At 44.6% G+C, this 20,840-nt stretch overlaps 1 pseudogene; it reads left to right on the forward strand.

Moving 5' to 3' along the window:
* The window catches only part of LOC102185816, a 298,507-nt pseudogene extending 278,774 nt beyond the window's left edge, over positions 1-19,733 (forward strand).

Here is a 20,840-nt window from a genome sequence, read left to right on the forward strand (position 1 = left end):
AAAGCTGAGCACCAAATAATTGATGCTTTTGAAACTATGGTGTTGGAGAAGACTCTTGAGAGTCCTTGGACAGCAAGGAGATCCAACTAGTCCATTCTAAAGGAAATCAGTCCTGAATATTCATTGGAAGGACTGATGCTGAAACTGAAATTCCAATACTTTGGCCACCTGATGTGAAGAAGTAACTCATTTGAAAAGACTCTGATGCTGGGAAAGTTGAAGGTGGGAGGAGAAGGGAACAACAGAGGATGAAATGGTTGGATGGCATCACTGACTCGATGGACATGAGTTTGAGTAAACTCTGGGAGTTGGTGGTGGACAGCGAGGCCTGGCATGCTGTAGTCCAGGAGCTGAGAGTCAGACACGACTAACTAATGAATGTGATGATCATAAAATGGAAGTTTCCAGTGAATTAACAATAATGTAAATAACAAATTCTTTCATTGTTGGCGTATTGCTCTATATATGTTATTTGGCTAACTGTGTTGTTTACATCTGCTATATTCTTCATTCTTTTTTGCATACTTGGTCTGCATGCTATTGAAAAATGGATGTTAAAGTCCCCCTATTTTGATTATGATTTTGTCTACTTCTGTTCTTTTTCTGTCAAGTATTATTCTATATTTCAAAGCAATGTTTTGACATTTTCTTGGATTTTAATATCTATAATATCTTCATTAAGGGTGCATCCTGTTATAATCATCAAAATACCCTCTTTAACTCAATTAGCACATCTTGCTTTGAAGTCTACTTTCTGTGACATTTATATAGCCATTCCAGTTTTCTTACAATTAGGATTCACAAAGTATGTACATTTTTTCCATCATTTTACTTTCAACCATTCTTTACCCTCATATATAAGCTGAATATCTTCATGGTGGCATTTACATGGATTTTGTGGTTTCATCAAGATGGGCTCTAATTTGAAGTATCTAATCAATTTACTGTAACTGCAGTTACTGGTATTTTGGGGCTCGTATCTATCATTTCCTTTTAATTGACCCATGTGCTTTATGTTCTTTTTTCCTCTCTTTCTCCCTCTTCTTTTGTATTAAACAGATCTGTTATTATTCCAAATTTTCCTTTTTCCTTTGATTTTCAGCAGCTTTACTAGGTGTGGGAGTTTTCATGCCCATCCATCCATTTTTTAAAAATTCTCAGTTATTGTATCTTCAAGTGTTACTTCTGCTGCTCTGTCTCTCTGTCTGAGCTTCTCTTCTCCTCCTGTAACTCCTCCTTCTTCTCATCTCTCATCTCTAGGACTCCTCTAAGTCAGTAATTCTGTGCAGAGTTCTCTCTAAAATTCTTCTAAACTTATTAATTCAACTCTCTAGACATTTTATTTTCGGTTGGTAACTGTCCCTTGACTTTCTATAGTTATAATTAGTTGTTAATGTTTTTCATCTTTTCACCCATTTATTCTCTCATTTCCTCTTTTTTCCTCAATATATTGATCATGGTTAAAATCTGTATCTGCTAACTCCAGCACCTCTATCATGTGAGTCTCTGCCTTCTCTTATTTTCTTTTTTCCACTTTGTTAATATGTCATGTCATCCCATGCCTTCGGCATTGAAAAAATGATCCTCCAGATACATTTTATAACCCTTGAGAGGATTCATATTCTGTTTTGTTAAGCAAGTAGAAGGGTCGAAGATCACTCAAATATACAAATACAACTGAGAACTGAGCTGTAACAAGTCTAGGTCGAGGTTTTGGTAGCACTCATCCTCCTCTTACCTCTCTGTCCATGTTGGGCCTTCAGAGATTTCGGTTGAGAACCGGGATACTCTGGTAGCTCAGCGCCCAAGAGAGGGCAGGAGTCGCCGCTCTGCTCTCCCAGACTGTTGGCATGGATCTCTGGCTCCCTGCCAGCTTCATGGCTGTGTAATGAGCACACATTTGAGGGAAGAGTCTGCTGTGTGAGAGAGGCTTTCAGGTCTCCAACTCTGTCTCACCACCAGGTAACCCCAAATTATGCTGGCTTCTCTGTCCAAATAGGAGTCCTCTGTTGCTCTGAGCCTGGATTCTGAGCCATTAACCCAGGCACCAAATTGGGAAATTCCTCCAGAGAAAAAGAAGCTGTAGATCCTTGGCTAACATTGAAACATACTACACATCTCCACTCTTTAGAATTTTAGCATATTTAGTCCATGTTGCGTCCACAATTGTCTGATACCCTCCAGTTCAGTTCAGTCGCTCAGTCGTATCCGACTCTTTGTGACCCCATGAATGCCGCACGCCAGGCCTCCCTGTCCATCACCAACTTCCAGAGTTCACTCAGACTCACATCCATCGAGTCGGTGATGCCATCCAGACATCTCATCCTCTCTCGTCCCCTTCTCCTCCTGCCCCCAATCCCTCCCAGCATCAGAGTCTTTTCCAATGATACCTTTACTTAAAGAAAATTTCTGGCATTTGAAGTTGTGTCTAACAACACCATTGGCCTGCTTTCTCTTCCATTCTTCATGGAAGTACAGAATTTGAGGTTTTATTCTCTACTCTATTACTTACTTAAACTACAACAGTGATAGACATCATTTAACCTTTCTTTCCATGACTGGTTATGTATCAAAGGAGAGAATAATGCAGTGTGTCTGTCAATATTGCTTGTTCAAAGGCTTTCAAACAGGAATGTAACATATTTTTCTCTGTGAGTTAGAAACACATATTTTCCCCTAGAGAACAAACAACTCCAAATTTTAGATAATAGGCAATTCCTGACACAAAGTCCAAGGAGAGAAGCTTGGGAGAAGAAGCTACATTCTGTGATTCCCAGTAGAGTCTGGCCAATGTCAGTCATGTCTTCTGACATCATCTCTCATGCAGGGTTGTTTAATCTACTCAAAGAGATTATATTTTTTGAAACTAAGTATCCAGATCTGGAGTTTGAAGCTTAGAATCATAAGTGGACTATTCTGGGGTAAACCATGGCGTCTCACAGACCATTTGTTTTTCAGTTCTCATGACTATACCAAGGAGAACGATTTTAATGATAGAGGATTCATGGCTGCTCCCCGAGGCTTCTGATGAGGCCACTGCCTGACTCTAAAGTCAATGACCAAGAGTGTGTAGCTTATAAAGAATACATCCAGCTACCAGCCTAATCCTGAGACTCTGAACTCATTTAACCGCTCAGGGTAGAGAGACCAACATTTCCTGTAAATCTTTCTCAGATTCTGTGGCAGAGCTCTACAAATCAGAATGTTAACTCTGATAGGACCTTGTAACACCATCTGTCTCAGACTACTTAGTAAAGTAATATTTCCTGTTTTTGTCCATTTTCATCCTTGTTATGCTCTTATCACTTCTATAAAGAAACCAGATCCAAATGTTCCACAGGGCAATGACTCCGCAGCATCAGCTTCTGAGGAGAGCGCCCTCAACTGCTCGGGTGAGGGTCCCACAGGACAGAAGTTCTTTCTCATCTGCTGGTCAGCACCCCATTGTCCCATTTCTCTCTCCTCAGACAGCAGACAGCTCCGCCTGGTGGATGGGGCCGGGCCCTGGCACAGGGAGAGTGGAGATCCTTGACCAGGGCTCCTGGGGCACCATCTGTGATGACGGCTGGGACCTGGACGATGCCCGTGTGGTGTGCAGGCAGCTGGGCTGTGGAGAAGCCCTCAGTGCCGTGGAGTCTGCTCCCTTTGGGGCGGGATCAGGACCCATCTGGCTGGACCACGTGTATTGTGGAAGAATGGAGTCCCACGTGTGGCAGTGCCCTTCCCGGGGCTGGGGGCGGCGCAAACTGCAGTCATGACGAGGATGCAGGAGTTATCTGCTCAGGTATGATCAGTGAATTGCCCACGGACTGAAAGGACAGAAAGCTCCAAGGAAGCTGGTGTCTGATCACCAGGTCAATAGATGTGTAAGCTAGAAATGTCTGAGATATCCTCCTTGAAGGCATAAAGTATCTCTGAGTGATCAGTTCAGTTCAGTCGCTCAGTGGTGTCCGACTCTTCGCTACCCCATGGACTGCAGCATGCCAGGCTTCCCTCTCCATCACCAACTGCCGAAGCTTACTCCAAACTCATGTCTATTGAGTCGGTGATGCCATTCAACCATCTAATCCTCTAGTCTTCCCCTTCTTCTCCTGCATTCAATCTTTCCTAAAATCAGGGTCTTTTCAAAGGAGCCAGTTCTTCACATCAGGTGGCCAAAGTATTGGAGTTTCAGCTTCAGCATCAGTCCCTTCCAATGAATATTCAGAACTGATTTCCTGATGGGCTTCATTTATTGCTACTTTCCTCTTACAAGTCTCTGCTATTTCTTCTCCAGTGATCTTACCTGATATAGCTTAATCTATATCCCAATAAAAATTGATACTCATTTTTTATATAATTTACTTTTGGAAGAGTGAAACATTTGCAAATCACCACACGCACCTGCTTTGCACTAGTGAGCCCATGGGAGGAAAGGGCTAGAATGAGGATGTACCTTCCAGGCTGGAGTCCTTTCTGAATATATGGTGTGAGACACTTTTTTGTGCAAGGTTAGTAGGAGTGGAGGCACAGGGGACCATCATCAAACAAATCAGAGAGGAACTTATGGATTTGTGCCAAATTGCAAGTCCCCTTTGAAAATTTAGATTTGAATATTCATAGCTCTTTGACTGGTAGGACAATAGAGTTGTGGATGAAATGTTCTGAGTCTGGGTTCTCCCTTTCATTGTTACTAGAAAGGATTGTCTGTTCTTTTTTTTTTTTTTCCTTTAAAACCTCTGTATAAACCAAAATTTTGGAGAAACACTTAGCCACACACTGACAAGTCAAAGATATAGGCAATAAAATATGAATTTCTATGTTTTTTGGTAAGAAATTATATTTTATACCTGATGTCTTCAATGATATAAGAGAATTGTGTATGGGGGCTTGTTTGATAGGAATAAGGAGTAAGAGGACACCTGTAATTTTTGAAGAAGGAGGAGGAGACTTATAGTAGCTAAGAGGAAAAAGAAGGGCAATGGGAGATGTCAAAGGCCATATGGGGTTCTCTGAGCATCACTGCGGATCCAGGCGTGGTGTGGAGGATGCTACATGTGTCCAAGGATACAGGAGGTCTGTACAGCAAGAGATCAGAGAAAGATGTATCTTTTATTATATTTAATACCTTTATCCACTCACACCAGCCTCCTATTGCACAAATTTTCTTACAATTTTCACAGCACATATGCTTTCATATAAAATTTAAAAATCAAGTAGAAAATAAAAAAGAAATAATAATATGTCTCAGAAGTATCTATCCTGATGTGTATAAGACTTTATTGATTATTCAGCATATATTTGAGTGTTTAGCATGTATCTTGGGTATATGAAACAGCATACAAGAAATATTTCTTTCTTGTTCTTTTAAAATTTGTAACCTCATGGGATTGATATAGAAACTAACAACCTGTTAAGTAAAAATGTTTTAATTAGAATGTGTATGACCAAAACTCCCAGCCAGACCACACCAGATGTCCTAACCTGGACTGGGGAGTTGAAAGTGGGTAAGTAACAAAAGGCTCAACAGATCATCCTGGCTCTCACCATTCCCTCTTGGATAAGTGGTCAAGCTGGTCCTTCGATTCATTAATTTCTATAGTGTATTTTCTGTTCTCTCCTGTTCTCTACAGTAGATTTTTATTCTGTTGAAATATTCTTTCGGAACCTTCAATGTTCTCATACTTGTGAAATCAGAGTCCTTTACCAGAAAGAATTCCACCGTGTACATAAATAATTATAAGCACAGTCAGAAATCAGGCAAATGTATTTAAAAATAGTTCTTTATGATGAGGTTTTATTTTTTTCATTAGGTTCCTTTCCTCTATCCAAAATATGGTCCCTGAAGGTCAAATCATGTGGTGAGTCTTTCCTTAGTCTCCCTCTTTCAGTTTCCGACCCCATCCACTCCCAGGTTAACCTACCCCTCATCCCAGCCACACTCCACTCCTACAGAAGTTCTTCCCTTTCAGAGTCTCTTTTGCATCTGTTTGTAGCTCTTAGGATTGTTTTCTCTTGTCTGCAGTGGGAGAAATGGGAAAGGGAAACAGGGTTAGGTCGCAGATGCAAGGGGCACAGGGGTAAAATGTGTTAAAAACTTGCTGGACAGATATTTTGCCCAAATCCTTCCTTCATCCATATCGAGGCTTCTGTAAGGCAGAAATCTGTAAATTATGTGTGGCTTGTTGCTCTGTCTTCTCTTCTTCTCCTCCTCTCTTTTTTTTAAACAGCATGATGACTGTTTCTCAAGAAATAGGAAGTAGTTTGCAGTTAGCATATGAGTGCATGCTAGGTCTCTTCAGTCATGTCTGACTCTTTGCGACTCTGTGAATTGTAGCCCATCAGGCTCCCTCATCCGTGGGATTCTCCAGGACAGAATACTGGAGTGGGTTGCTGTGCCCTCCTCCCAGGGATTGAACTTGTGCATTGGCAGGCGGGTTCTTTACCACTAGTGCCACCTGGGAAGCTCCATTTAGCATATAGATAGAATTTAAACACATTAAATTGCCTTCACTCCATAGCATCTGCTAAGATTCTCATGTGTTGGAAGAAAACCAGTAATATGAAGTAATCAACACAGTTAGTCATCTTGGATAGTCCAACTGAGAACTCATTCTCTCCCAGGTTCATTGGTAAATCCTAGCCTTTCTTGAAAGATGGCTAGGACCAACCCTTTCTCCTATGACTCTGACCTTTCTTCATATTCAAACTCATCTGTGGACAATTTCTTTTCACAATTCAAGTTGGCTAAGAAATTCTTGGAATTTTTCAACATCAGAGATTATGAGAAATATATGGGAATCATAAAATGTAGACTTGTTATAATATCTAGCTTTCCTTCCATGAGCCATAAGTCTGTTTATAGACTGACCTGCACTCAGATCTCTCAATTGATTTCTCTTGTATCAGTGACTTGAATATTGACTCCTGAGAAAAAATCTGGCTGGACTTTTAGCCCCAGAAATTTCAGGATGGGCTTCTAACCTTGTTTGGATCTTGGTTCTATAACCTCATCTGGATCTTGGTTCTCTAACCTCTTGAATCCCAAGGACCTATTTCACTCTGGGTTAGTTCAGTTCTGCACCCAAGTCTGGCGCCCCGTTGCAGTGCAGTTTCCTTGGGCCCTATAGTTTCCAGGCCCTTAAGTGAGGAATTCACATCCTAATCAACATCAAAATATAAGGTTTTGGAATTCAGCCATTCCAAACTGACTCTGCAAATCCTTCTGGATTTCTCTTCTGAAACTCACTCATGAAAATGCAATTCTGACACTGTCAAATTGTCTCTTCATGCCTCAGTCCTGGAAAATAAAAGCTTTCACACCATTGCCTGTGACATGTTTCCAGTTGCCAAGCCAGGATCATGAGCATGCAGTGGGTTTATTTATCGGTTTCTCTCAGGATTTGTGCGTCTGGTTGGAAAGGATGGGCCCTGTTCAGGGCGAGTAGAAGTGTATTCTGGAGAAGCCTGGATCCCAGTGTCTGATGGGACCTTCACACTCCCCACTGCCCAAGTCATCTGTGCAGAGCTGGAGTGCGGCAAAGCTATGTCTGTCCTGGGACACGTGCCCTTCAGAGAGTCAGATGGCCGGGTCTGGGCTGAAGAGTTCAGGTGTGAGGGGGAGGAGCCTAAGCTCTGGTCCTGTCCCAGACTGCCCTGTCCAGGGGGAACTTGTCACCACAGTGGAGCTGTTCAGCTAGTCTGTTCAGGTGAGATGTAGGTCAAGACTAACCTCCCTGCATACTCTGTTCAGGTGAGAAATCATGAGATGTTTCTGAAATTCTGTTATCTCGTATCCAGCATACTCAGAAGTCCGGCTCATGACAAACGGCTCCTCTCAGTGTGAGGGGCAGGTGGAGGTGAACATTTCTGGACGATGGAGAGCACTCTGTGCCTCCCATTGGAGTCTGGCCAATGCCAATGTTGTCCGTCGTCAGCTCAGCTGTGGAGTCGCCATCTCCACCCCCGGAGGACCACATTTGGTTGAAGGAGGTGATCAGATCTCAACAGCCCGATTGCACTGCTCAGGGGCTGAGTCCTTCCTGTGGAGTTGCCCTGTGACTGCTCTGGGTGGTCCTGACTGTTCCCATGGCAACTCAGCCTCTGTGATCTGCTCAGGTAAGAGAGGGAAAGGCTACTGGTACTTAGGATGCTCTTGGAGTAAAACACCCCCAAGAGCAGAGCTTGAGGGGAAACTGGCTTTAAAAGGTAATTTCTCTTTTTAAAATTTGTTTATTATAATTGGAGGATAATTACTTTATAGTATTGTGACGGTTTTTGCCATACATCAGTATAGATTGGCCATAGGCATCCATTTGTCCCCTCCATCCTGTACTCTCCTCCCACCTTCCTCCCCACCCCATCCCTCCAGATTGTCACAGATCACCAGCTTTGGGAGCCCTGCATTATACATCAAACTCTCAATGTCTATCTGTTTTGCATAATGTAATGTATATGTTTCAATGGTATTCTCTCAAATCATCCCCCCGTCAACAAATAGATTCAAGAGATTAGATCTGATAGAGTGCCTGAAGGACTATGAACAGAAGTTCATGATGTTGTACAGGAGGTGGTGATCAAAACCATCCCCAAGTAAAAGAAATGCAAAAAGGCAAAATGGCTATCTTAGGAGGCCTTACAAATAGCTGAGAAAAGAATAGAAGTGAAAAGCAAAGGAGAAAAGGAAAGATATACCCATCTGAATGCAGAGGTCCAAGGTATATCAAGGAGAGATAAGAAAGCCATCCTAAGTGAAGAATGCAAAGAAATAGAGAAAAATAATGGAATGGGAAAGACTAGAGATCTCTTCAAGAAAATTAGAGCTACCGAGGGAACATTTCATACAAAGATGGGCACAATATAGGACAGAAAGAGTATGGACCTAACAGGGCAGAGGATATTAAGAAGAGGTGGCAAGAATACACAGAAGAACTACACAAAAAATCTTAATGACCCAGATAATCTTAATAACTCAGATAATCACTCACCTTGAGCCAGACATCTTGGAGTACAAAGTCAAATGGGCTTTAGGAAGCATCGCTACCAACAAAGCTAGATGGAATTCTAGCTGAGCTATTTCAAATCCTAAAACATGATGCTGTGAAAATGCTGCATTCAATATGCCAGCAAATATGGAAAACTCAGCAGTGACCACAGGATATGGAACAATGGACTGGTTCCAAACTGGGAAAGGAGTGCACCAAGGCCATATATTGTCACCCTGCTTATTTAACTTATATGCAGAGTACATCATGATAAATGACAGGCTGGGTGAAGCACAAGCTGGAATCAAGATTTCCAGGAGAAATATCAATAACCTCAGATGTGCAGATGACACCACATTTATGGCAGAATGTGAAGAGAAGCTAAAGAGCGTCTTGATGAAGGTGACAGAGGAGAGTGAAAAAGCCGGCTTAAAACTCAACATTTAAAAAATGAAGATTATGGTTTTGCCATACATGGACATTTGGTCCCATCACTTTATGGCAAATAGATGGGAAAAACAATGGAACCAGCAGTAGACTTTATTTTCTTGGGCTCCAAAAATACTGCAGATGATGACTGTAGCCACGAAATTAAAAGACACTTGCTCCTTGCAAGAAAAGCTATGACCAACCTAGACAGCATATTAAAAAGCAGAGACATTACTTTGTCAATGAAGGTCCATATAGTCAAAGCCATGGTTTTTCCAGTGGTCATGTATGAATGTGAGAGTTGGACCATAAGCAAGGCTGAATGTTGAAGAATTGATGCTTTTGAGCTCTGGTGTTGGAGAAATCTCTTGAGAGTCCCCTGGACTGCAAGGAGATCAAACCCATCAATCCTAAAGGAAATCACTCCTGATTATTCGTTAGAAGGACGATGCTAACGCTAAAGCTCCAATACTCTGGCCACCTGATTCAAAGAGCTGGCTCATTAGAAAAGACCTTTATGCTGGGAAAGACTGAAAGCAGGAGGAGAAGGGCATGACAGAGGTTGAGATGGTTGGATAGCGTCCCTGACTCAATGGACATGAGTTTGAGCAAGCTCTGGGAGATGTGAAGCACAGGGAAGCCTGGTGTGCTGCAGACATGGTGTTGCAAAGAGTCAGACACGACTGAGCGACTGAACAACAGCAACTCCTGCCAGTGAGTCCAACTGTCTGTTCTTGCATCTGTGTCTCAAAAAGTAGACATTTCATGGTGAAATATTATAGCAATTTAATTATTTTCTCTTGCATATAACTGTACATTCCTTCTGGGATAGATATCTGTGTAAGATAAGGGTCAGGTTTCATATGGACATCCAGCTGATTCAGAATCTTTTACTGAACAGGCTCTTTTCCCCACTGCTGTCACCTTTGTCATCAGCAGAAGGGCATATGTGTCTGTCCTTTACTACAGTCTACTCTGTTCATTGTGCTATCCTGGCTCCAATACTGTATGTCTTAATTATTGTATCTTTATATTGTCTGGATGATTTTAATTTATGAAGTGAAGTGAAGTGAAGTCGCTTAGTCGTGTCCGACTCCTTGAGACCCAATGGACTGTAGCCTACAAGGCTCCTCTGTCCATGGCATTTTCCAGGCAAGAGTACTGGAGTGGGTTGCCATTTCAGAGTTACTTTTTATTAACTCCTCTAACACTGTTTCTTTTCTTTCCAACTGTGTTGGTCTTTCTAGGCCTTTTGGATTTTGTATAAGTTTTAGAATCACCTTGTCACTTTTCACCACCCTCACCTCCCCCAAAACAAACAAAAAAAGCCTAAATGTATTTTGATTGTGACTAGATTGAATCTATGTATAAATTTGAGGATGATTAACAATTTTGAGTCTCCCAATTCACTGACATTGTATATCCCTCCATTCAGTTAGGTCTTGAATTTCTCTCAGAGGTTTTGCCCATCTTCTACTAGGTTTTCTCTTAGGCATTTATTTTTGATGCTAGTCGTATTTTTTTTGTGTGTAAAAGTGTCCTAAGAATGATTCTTTTGGACTTGTTTCACCTTTTAATATTTTTTTGAGACTTACAGAAAAGTTGTAAGAATAATATAAAAATTCCCAGATGACCTTTGCCTGGATTTCCCAATGTTAGTATTTTGCTTTAATCTTTTAAAAAAACACATATATTTTAAATATATATATATATATATATATATATATATATATATATAATTGAAGTGTAGTTGATTTACCATGTTTCAGGTGCACAGCAAAGTGATTCAGTTGTACAAATACACATTATTATTTTTGAAATTATTTTCCATCATAAGTTATTACAAGATATTGACTATAGTTCCCTATGCTATACAGTAAACCACTGTTACTGTTACTTATCTATTTTAAAATTAGAAATCTAGCATTCTATTCATACTAAGTCAAACAAGTGGAGTCAAAATGTCATAAACTTTTTAGTTAGGCAAAAATTTATGTTTTCTAAAATATATATATTATGCATAATTATATATGTGTACAAAAGCTTTTCTACTACACTTGATAAAGACTTGAGTAAGAACATCAAAAAAAAAAAAGAAGAAGAAGAGATGGAGAAATTGGAGAACATAAACTAAATGAAATGGGAGCAGTGACTATGAAATAGAAAAAGTGAAACATGATCTTTTACTTTTATCTAGTATGTTTCCCTTTTTCTATTGCATATTCATTCTTTCTACTCTGCCATCTTGAATTGGAAGTCCTGTTTTGCTTTAATCTTTATCTCTCTGTTTGTCTCCCCTCTTTTTCTGTCTGTCCCCCTCCTGTTCCATTTGTCCCTAAATTGTAAACTCTTTCTGAATTAGGTTGCAGACATGATGTCCCTTTATCCCTAAAATACTTCAGGGAATTTCCACAGGTGTTAACCACAGTTCAGTCAAGTCTCAGCAAACTTCAGCCCCAGATGACATCTAAGTGCAACCACATGAAAAACCCCAAGACAGAACTGCCAAGTGGAGTCTTTCTCAGATTACACCCAGGAAATCATGAGCAAACTGAAGTATATATGTTTTGCTTTAGTTGCTAAGTTTTGGGGGGAATTTGTTTTGCAGCACTATAACTAGGACACTTACCATGTGACCAGCATTTCTAAACAGAGGAATATTTGTCCTCTGATCTTCCACTGAACTCTTTCTGCCTTATGCTGATCTAACACTGAGATACACTCATTCTCTAGTTCTTAATTCCTGCTATTAAGTTTTTTAGCTCTAGAATTTTTATTTGTTTTTGTAATCATTTCCTTGCCAAGATACATATCTTGTGAGTTAATTTGATGAGCATTTTAATCATGGCTGTTTAAGTTCTCTGTCAATGGAATCTAGAAAAAGGGTACAGGTGAACGTATTTTCAGGGCAGAAACAGAGATGAAGACCTAGAGAACAGATGGGAAAACACCGCGGTGGTTAGGAGAGGGCAGGATGAACTGAGAGAGTAGCGCTGACTTATATACACTGTCGCATGGGAAACAGATGGTAGCAGGAAGCGGCTGTGTAGCACAGGGAGCTCAGCTAGATGCTCTGTGATGACAGAAAGGGTGGGATGGGGGATGGGGCGGGAGGGAGGCTGGAGAGAGAGGGTATATGTGCATACTAATAGCTGATTCACATTGTTGTACAGCAGAAACTAACACAACATTGTAAAGCAATTATCTTCCAGTAATAAAAATAACAAAATAAAATAAATTCTCTATCTGGTAACTCTAATAGCTGGATACCCTGGGATATTCTTTCCAATGTTTCCTTTTGCCTCTTGAGCTTCCATGAAATCTCTTTTGCATTATTTGTTTAAATGATAGACATTGAAGATGAAAAATTGTAGAAATTCTTCAGAAAGGATTTTGTTTTGCTTCTTCTACTTAGGGATAGATTTAGGAGTAACACACCTTATTGAACTCAGTGCAACACTTGGCTTAAACCAAAATTATGGCACTGTCAGAAGCAGTCTCCATAGAGAAAGTGGATACTAAAGTTATGATAACTTTACTGATATATCACAGCTTTCATTTCAGGCTCCACTGCTAGGTCATGTTTTAACCTTAGTTTAGTTTTCAGTACTTCAACCCTCCCAGCCCTCTGATCATTGGTGTTTCTGCAGGAAACCAGACCCAGGTGCTTCCCCAGTGCAATGACTCTGTGTCCCAGCCAGCAGGCTCTGAGGCCTCAGAGGAGAGCGCCCCCTACTGCTCAGGTGAGGGTCCCACAGGACAGAAGACCTTCTTACCCCCTGTCCCCTCGACCGCCTCACCACCGTCACGGCCCCATTTCTGTCTCCTCAGAAAACAGACAGCTCCGCCTGGTGGACGGGGGCGGTCCCTGCGCCGGGAGAGTGGAGATCCTTGACCAGGGCTCCTGGGGCACCATCTGTGATGACGGCTGGGACCTGGATGATGCCCACTGGTGGGCTGTGGAGAAGCCCTCAATGCCACGGGGTCTGCTCATTTTGGGGCGGGATCAGGGCCCATCTGGCTGGACGACCTGAACTGCACAGGAAAGGAGTCCCAGGTGTGGCGGTGCCCTTCCCGGGGCTGGGGGCGGCACGACTGCAGACACAAGGAGGATGCGGGGGTCATCTGCTCAGGTCAGTGCTGCACACTGTCCACAGGCTGGGGGAGGGGTGGGGCCCTGGAGGACGGGGGTCTGAGCCCTGAGGGAGAGATGCAGAAAGGACTAGAGAAGGGCGCTTCCTCGCATGGAGCCTGTCTTTTCAGCAGCCGTGAAGAGGAGGTGCTTTCACTTCCTCCTGCAGCAGCTGAGATTCTGGTCCTTTTTTCTCAATAGTGTTTCCTGTCAGAGGCGTTTCTGACGGTTTCCACGTGAAAGCAGGGCTCTCTCTCCAGTTCCCTGTGGTAGTATAGTCTGGAGATCCTGCGGATGGTGCAATGAAAGCACAGATTGACTCTGCTCAGTTCTGTATGCTAGGAGCCTGCTGAGGGTCTCCGCGGGCCAACATCCCAGTGTCCACAAGGCTGCGTTCTTCCTGGAGGCCCCCTTTCCCAGCCTTTCCTGGTTTCTTAGTGGTCTCGTTCCTGGGCTTGGGTCTTTCCTCTTCTTCAACAACAGTGCCTCTTCTGACTGTTCTTCCTCACTCACATTTCCCTCTGACTGGAACTGGAAAAGATTGTCCATTTCTAAGAATAGTGGGGCTAAGGAGGCGTTTAAACTGGGGTCTAAACATCCCAAGGTCCTTAAGTTAGTTACTTCTGTAAAGTCCCTTTTGCCAGGTAGGCAACATATTCACAGGTACTAAGGATTGGTATGTGGACATTTGTGGCTCCGTTATTTTGCTTCCCTCCCCAAATACCCACATCACATTCCATCCGCAAACCGTTTCAGAGTTTTTTTCAGGAAGCAGGAGTCAGTTCTCCATCCTGCAGGTGCCCCAGTTGGTCTTTCTTTCAGTTTGTATCCACTACATCATCGTGGATAATAGAAAGACAGACACAAACGGACAAAGTCAGGGAAAAGTGAGGTAATGATAGTCTTGTCAACTAGTGGGTATCTCTGCAGTTGGCTCAGGGATGTATGGTCACAGTTTCTTGGAGAGAGGAAGACCCAGAGCACTGAGCGGAGTGCTCACTGTGTCCTGTCTCCTCTCTTTCAACCTTAGAGTTCCTGGCCCTCAGGATGGTGAGCGAGGACCAGCAGTGTGCTGGGTGGCTGGAAGTTTTCTACAGCGGGACCTGGGGCAGTGTCTGCGGTAACCCCATAGACGACATCACCGTGTCCGTGATCTGCAGACAGCTTGGCTGTGGGGACAATGGAACCCTCGACACTTTTGTTGCTCTTAGAGAAGGTTCTAGACCCCGGTGGGTAGATGGAATCCACTGTCAGAAAACCGACACCTCTCTCTGGCAGTGTCCTTCTGACCCTTGGAAATATAGTTCCTGCTCTCCAAAGGAGGAAGCCTATATCTCGTGTGCAGGTGACTTACTGTCTGTTTCTATGTCTGTCTCAACCCCGAAGGATGTTGCTAGAGTGATTTTATGCTTTCCAATCTATGTGATGATTTTAAGTTGAGTCTACAAAATGTCTATGTGCCTGTGTCTGTGTGTGTTTGTATTTGTTGTGGGGTGTGGAGACCAATAAATGATGAACAGTTACAGTTATTTCAGCTGATGATCACATGCACTGAATGTCTCAGATCAGGAGATAATGCGCCTGTGTTTTCACATGTCATTTGCACTGAGTCAGACCTTAGATAATCTTATGTGGGGACAGGACCCCCCTCAGTTGTTCCTGATCCACTGTTTCCCTGTTGTGTGCAGGAAGAAGACCCAAGAGCTGTCCAACTGCTGCCCCCTGCACAGGTACGTCAGCCCCCTCTCCCCTGTGGATACCAGGGGCTCCTTCCTCCCACCAGGGCAGTCACAGGAGGGGCTGCTGCCTTTTCAGACAGAGAGAAGCTCCGGCTCAGGGGAGGAGACAGCGAGTGCTCAGGGCGGGTGGAGGTCTGGCACAGCGGCTCCTGGGGCACCGTGTGCGATGACTCCTGGAGCCTGGCAGAGGCCGAGGTGGTGTGTCAGCAGCTGGGCTGTGGCCAGGCCCTGGAAGCCGTGCGGGCCGCGACATTCGGCCCTGGAAATGGGAGCATCTGGCTGGATGAGGTGCGGTGCGGGGGCCGGGAGTCCTCCCTGTGGGACTGTGCTGCGGAGCCCTGGGGGCAGAGTGACTGCAAGCACGAGGAGGATGCTGGTGTGAGGTGCTCTGGTGAGCGAGGGGCTCGGGATCCACCCTGGGTGAGCTGGGGCAGCACGGGGGCAGTGGGCTGGACCATGGGTGGTGTGGAGTTTGTGTTCAGAGAGTATCTGGGGCTCTGATCTAGCACAGTGAAGCTGGGAGGACTGGACACTGGTGTCATGGAGACTGAGGGGGTGATTTTAGGGCTCAGAAGGGAAAAACAGGTTACCCTGTGATCTGGCCTATTCCCTTTACCTAATCTCCTGTTTTTCTCTTTAGGTGCAAGGACAACATTGCCCCCGACTACAGCAGGTACTGTGATCCATCCACGGTCAGGGGAGAATACTCAGATTCTGGTAACCTGTTCTGTGGGCTCTCTGACATCTCAGGAGAGGAAAGAGCCTGAGGAGTCCTGGCTGTTGGGAAGGAGCCAGGGCATTGTTGGGGAATGCCCCTGCCTTGGTTCCCGGGGCCACATGTTTCTCAGGCCCAGGATCCAAGAGAGTCTGGCTCCGGTGGTGCAGATTCTAAGGTTCGCCCACCTGCCCTTGAGTGTTTCTCCTCATCGGTGAGGTGCGGGTCTCAGGACTGTTTGATGCCCAAGAAGAAGGGATGAGCCGGGTCCTCAGAGGCTGTCTCGGCAGGGCAGCTCCCTGACAATCCCCGGCTCTGCCTCGGGGCCCCACTGGCCGGAGTGGAGTTGACTCGTCTCAGTACGAGACCTGGAGGAGCCCAGTCACTATTAGTATATTTGTGTCTGAAGCTAGGATACCATCATCCAGAGCCCCTGGAAATGCTGGCACAGGGGGTTTCTCTGTGCCCAGGACCTTCTCCCCACCCTGTTGCCTTGCTCTCCTTAGGGACCAGACCAGCCTCAAATCCTCTCCTTGGCATCTTCTCCCTGCCTGGGGTCCTCTGCCTCATCCTGGGAGCCCTTCTCTTCCTGGTCCTCATCATCCTGGTGACTCAGCTGCTCAGATGGAGAGCAGAGCGCAGAGGTGGGCTGCAGGGGGAACTGGGGACCAGGGAGAGTTTGTGGAGGCAGGAGATGGGGCAGGTGTGAGGAGGGGAACCTGGGCCAGGTCTCTGTTCTGAGTCTGTAGAGCTCCATGTGCTCCGTGCTGAGCTCTAAGGGCTGAACAGACAGAGGTTCTTAGGACTGGGGTGTGAACTCTCATAAGTCATGGCCTCTCCTGTGAGACCAGAAAGAGTCAGGGCTGAGCTGTGAATTCAGGTCAGACGAGGGGAGAAGGTGCCGACATGGTGCACGGGGTAAGAGATGCTGCTGAGGCCCAGGCAGCCTCTGTGTGAGCGTGGGGGAGATGAAGGTGGGCCTGCTGGATCGGGGTGTCTCAGGTGGCATCTCTGACCTGCTGGGGGATCTCTCAGCCTCATCCTGCTATGAAGATGCTCTTGCTGAAGCTGTGTATGAGGAGCTCGATTACCTTGTGACTCAGAAGGAGGGTCTTCTGGGCAGTCCAGGTGGGTGTCTCTGCCTGCCCTCCTGGGACCTCTGGTTGTCACTTCCCATTGGCTGTGAACATCTCCTCAGCGTCCACAGACCCCACGTGTGCCCAGGCTTACAGAGGCAGCTCTCCAAAGTGGCAGGATGGCCTCTCAGAGCCCCGTGAGCCCCCAGCCCCCATCTACACTGCAGGAGCCAGGCCTGTCCCTTCCCAGCCTTAATGCAGGTCCCATGGGTGTGGGGAGGGTCATTCCGTGTGTCATGTGATGTTTTTCTCCACTTAGGCTTCCTGTCAGATGGTGAGGGCAGCCATGACTCCAGATCCGCTCCAGGTAATAGAGGTGGACCCGCCTCAGCTGGGCTTTGGGGAGGAGAGTTTCCCTCATGGAGACGAGATGCAAAGGGAACAGTCTTCCTTTGATGGACCAGAAGGCTCCCTTGTGTCCAGATGGGGTCTGTCCTTCCTTTTCTCTGACTGTTCTGTGATGTTTCACATTGGGGCCGGGCTCTCTGTGTCCAGAATCACAACAGGCACACACTAGTTTTAAAAATAATTTCTGTAAAGCACAATATGTCAAAATACTTTAGTAACGCTCAATGGTAGGAGAGTTACTTTGGGATATATATTTTCAAACAGGAAATATTAAGATATGTAAAATCATGTTTTGGTTTATGGACACATCAAAATGAAACATGGTCTTAGAGGAAAAAAATCTTCTGAAACAAGGGTGACTGGTGCCTCTATTTAGCAGCTCAGAGACTCTGGGTCAGAAGGATCTTGGTTATTTCCCAGACCAACCCCCTTACTGTGGTTTCATCTGACCCCTGCTCTGCCCTCAGAAGCCCCAGATCAGAGGACTGATGCCCCTGGTGAGGATTATGATGATGGTGAGAGGTACCAGTGACTGGGGCTCTTCATGACTCTCAGGGGAGCAAGGAGGAAGTGCTCCCAGAGAAGGAAGATGGGATGAGGTCTCAGACAGGTGAGTGGGGTTAGCTGATCCCCTGTAATCTTTGGTCTTTGTCCTGGAAAAGGTGAATTTGAGCTCTTCAATGCCCAGCCTCCCTGCAGTTTCAAAATATGGGTAACCTCATGCATTTGATGGGCCACCCTAGTGGCTCAGATGGTAAAGAATCCAACTCCAATGCAGGAGACCTGGATTTGATCACTGGATCAGGAAGAGCCCCTGAAGAAGGGAATGTCTGCCCACTCTGGTATTCTTGCCTGGAGAATCCAATGGACAGAGGAGCCTGGTGGGCTACAGGTCATAGCGTTGCAAACAGACACAACTGAGTAACTAACACTTCACTTCTCAATCATTTGCCATCTTTAATGCTGTCAGACTCCTTGAGGAATCACTCTACTTTTGGCATTTATGTCCCCATAATGCAACATAAATTTTCATTTTATTTGTAATATGCTTGCATTAAAGTTTATAGATTAGGGACTTTTCTGGTAATCCAGTGGTTAGGACTCTGCATTTTCACTTCTAGGGCCTCTGGGTTCAATCCCTGGTCAAGGAACTAAGATCCCACAGGCATTGTATAGTAGTCAAAAGAAATAGATAGCTTATAGATTAACTGAGCATATTTACCAAATCCAAAAGTAGACAAGTGTTTTGATAACATCTCTGTGCTGCCCTGCATGTAAAAGACAGAGATTTAGAAAATGTATTGCAGTATTGAAATTTGTGAGTCATCTGATAATTTAAGATGAGCTCTGTGTGTTTAAGGTTGCAATGACATGTACAAAGTCTGTGGTACATGGTGGCCTTAACATTAAGCCATGTTGGTGGGACATTGACTCAGAGCTTATGGTCAGCTAAGGTCTAATTTCCTCCAGATATTTCAGTTGTCAAGAGAAAACACTCTTTCTCTGGAAGAGAGTTATTTATCCATCTGAGGGCCTGTGTGGTCCCTGGGAGGGGCCATCTGTGGATGCACCCGTGACACTCTTTGTGGACATTTGGGAACATGTGTCAAGATAACTAAGAGTAGAGTTGGTATATGAGTGAGGAACTCAGATTTTCCCTGTGTCCACTCTGCCTCTCATTGTGATTTCACATCTGTCAGCTGTGAGAGGAGAATATTTAAATTGTTGTTATGCTCTTACTGTTCCTGGGCATCTCCTTGCTATTGTGTAGCCTGGAAGCAGATCTTCCCAGAGCTCCTGTATGAGCACAGATCTCCTGTGATGCAGAATTTCCATATGAACTGAGGCCCCAGGGACCACATGGACCTGACCTGAGAGGACAGCCTGGATCCATCCTCCTGTAACTGGTGTGAAACAGCCTGAGCCTCCTGCCCACACCTGGCTCCCAGGGATGCTTTGTCATCATCACTTGTTTAACCAGCTTCCAACACCCCGTCCAGTTCCTTTGTCTCAGTTCTAATTATGCTTCTCTTTGCCTTTTCAGGCTCTTCTCTAAACATCTCTAGAGAGGAAGCTGATCCTGGGGAAGGAGAAGAGAGCCCCTGCCTACTCCAGGGGGAGAAAGGGGACCCTGGGTATGATGATGTTGAACTCAGTGTCCCTGGAACATCCACAGTGACTTTCCTGTGATGTTGTATTAAATACAAGATGATGCTTCATATATTCTAATTGCCTGTATTTCAATAGAGGCTGACCTGTGATGGTGTTATATGGAAATTGCTCAAAATGAAATATTCTGATTAAAGTAACTTTTGCTTTGTTAATAATTACCAAGTTCCATGTCAAATGCTTTTAGACGATTGGTCCTCAAACACCATTTTCCTCAAAGAAAATACACCATGAGTGCACTGCCCTGTTTTCTCACCTCCTTCAAAGGCTAATGAGGCCATGACTTTGCCTGTGATCACAAATGCTCCAGGTCACTCCTACTTAGTAAAAGCATCTAAACTTGGTCCACGTTCACACTCTCCTTCCTAGCAAGATGAATTTGCCGACCAGAAAATATAGTCAGAACCTGATAGAGTTATTTTATTTGGTGGAAATGCTTAGGACTCTAAGCCCTGGAGATGGCATCTCAGTAGCTCTGAGAAAACTGCTCCAAGGAGGCAGGGGGGGGAGTCAGCCTATATACAAGTTTGCAACAAAGGGAGCAGGCAGTCTGAACATCAAAGATCAGGTGTCAAGTTAAGGAATGTAGCGTTCTATGTGTGGGAAAATGCAAGCCTCTGGACTCACTGGATTCAATCCTTCCATATGCAGCTCAGCTATCTGGGGCAACCCTGTTTCCCTGTTCACCTTAAGGAGCTGCAGACAGCTGCTTCCTGCTTTCCCCCAGCTCTTCAGCTATACCATGGAGGGTGGCAGCATCCCCAGGATCAAAGATTTGGGAGCCCTCATTCACATTTGGAGGCCAGAAATCACTGATGGCTGTGACATTTCTTGTTTATTGATATGGCAGGAGATATTTTCATTTCACAAACTCACAGAAAAAACCCAATCCTGAGCATTCCTGTATGTTCCCCTTGAGAGGTCACATCACCTGTTTTAACCTGTTCTTGGGCACTAGACTTGGATGTGAGTTTCAAAGTTGGAGTTTGCTGTTGGGAGAAAAGGGATACAGTTTTCCTTATCCTGCCTAAGTGTTCACAGGCCAATTAAAACTCTAACTCTACCTAACTACCTCTCCCTTTTTCATCTCTCATTCCCTAGGTTACTTTATCTGTTTATTTCTCAAGCAGATATAGATTCCTCCTTGCTCTCTCCCATGTCTCAGTTCAGTTCAGCTCAGTCGCTCAGTCGTGTCCAACTCTTTGTGAC

Source organism: Capra hircus, chromosome 5, assembly GCF_001704415.2.
Source record: "Capra hircus breed San Clemente chromosome 5, ASM170441v1, whole genome shotgun sequence".
Lineage (NCBI taxonomy): Eukaryota > Metazoa > Chordata > Mammalia > Artiodactyla > Bovidae > Capra > Capra hircus.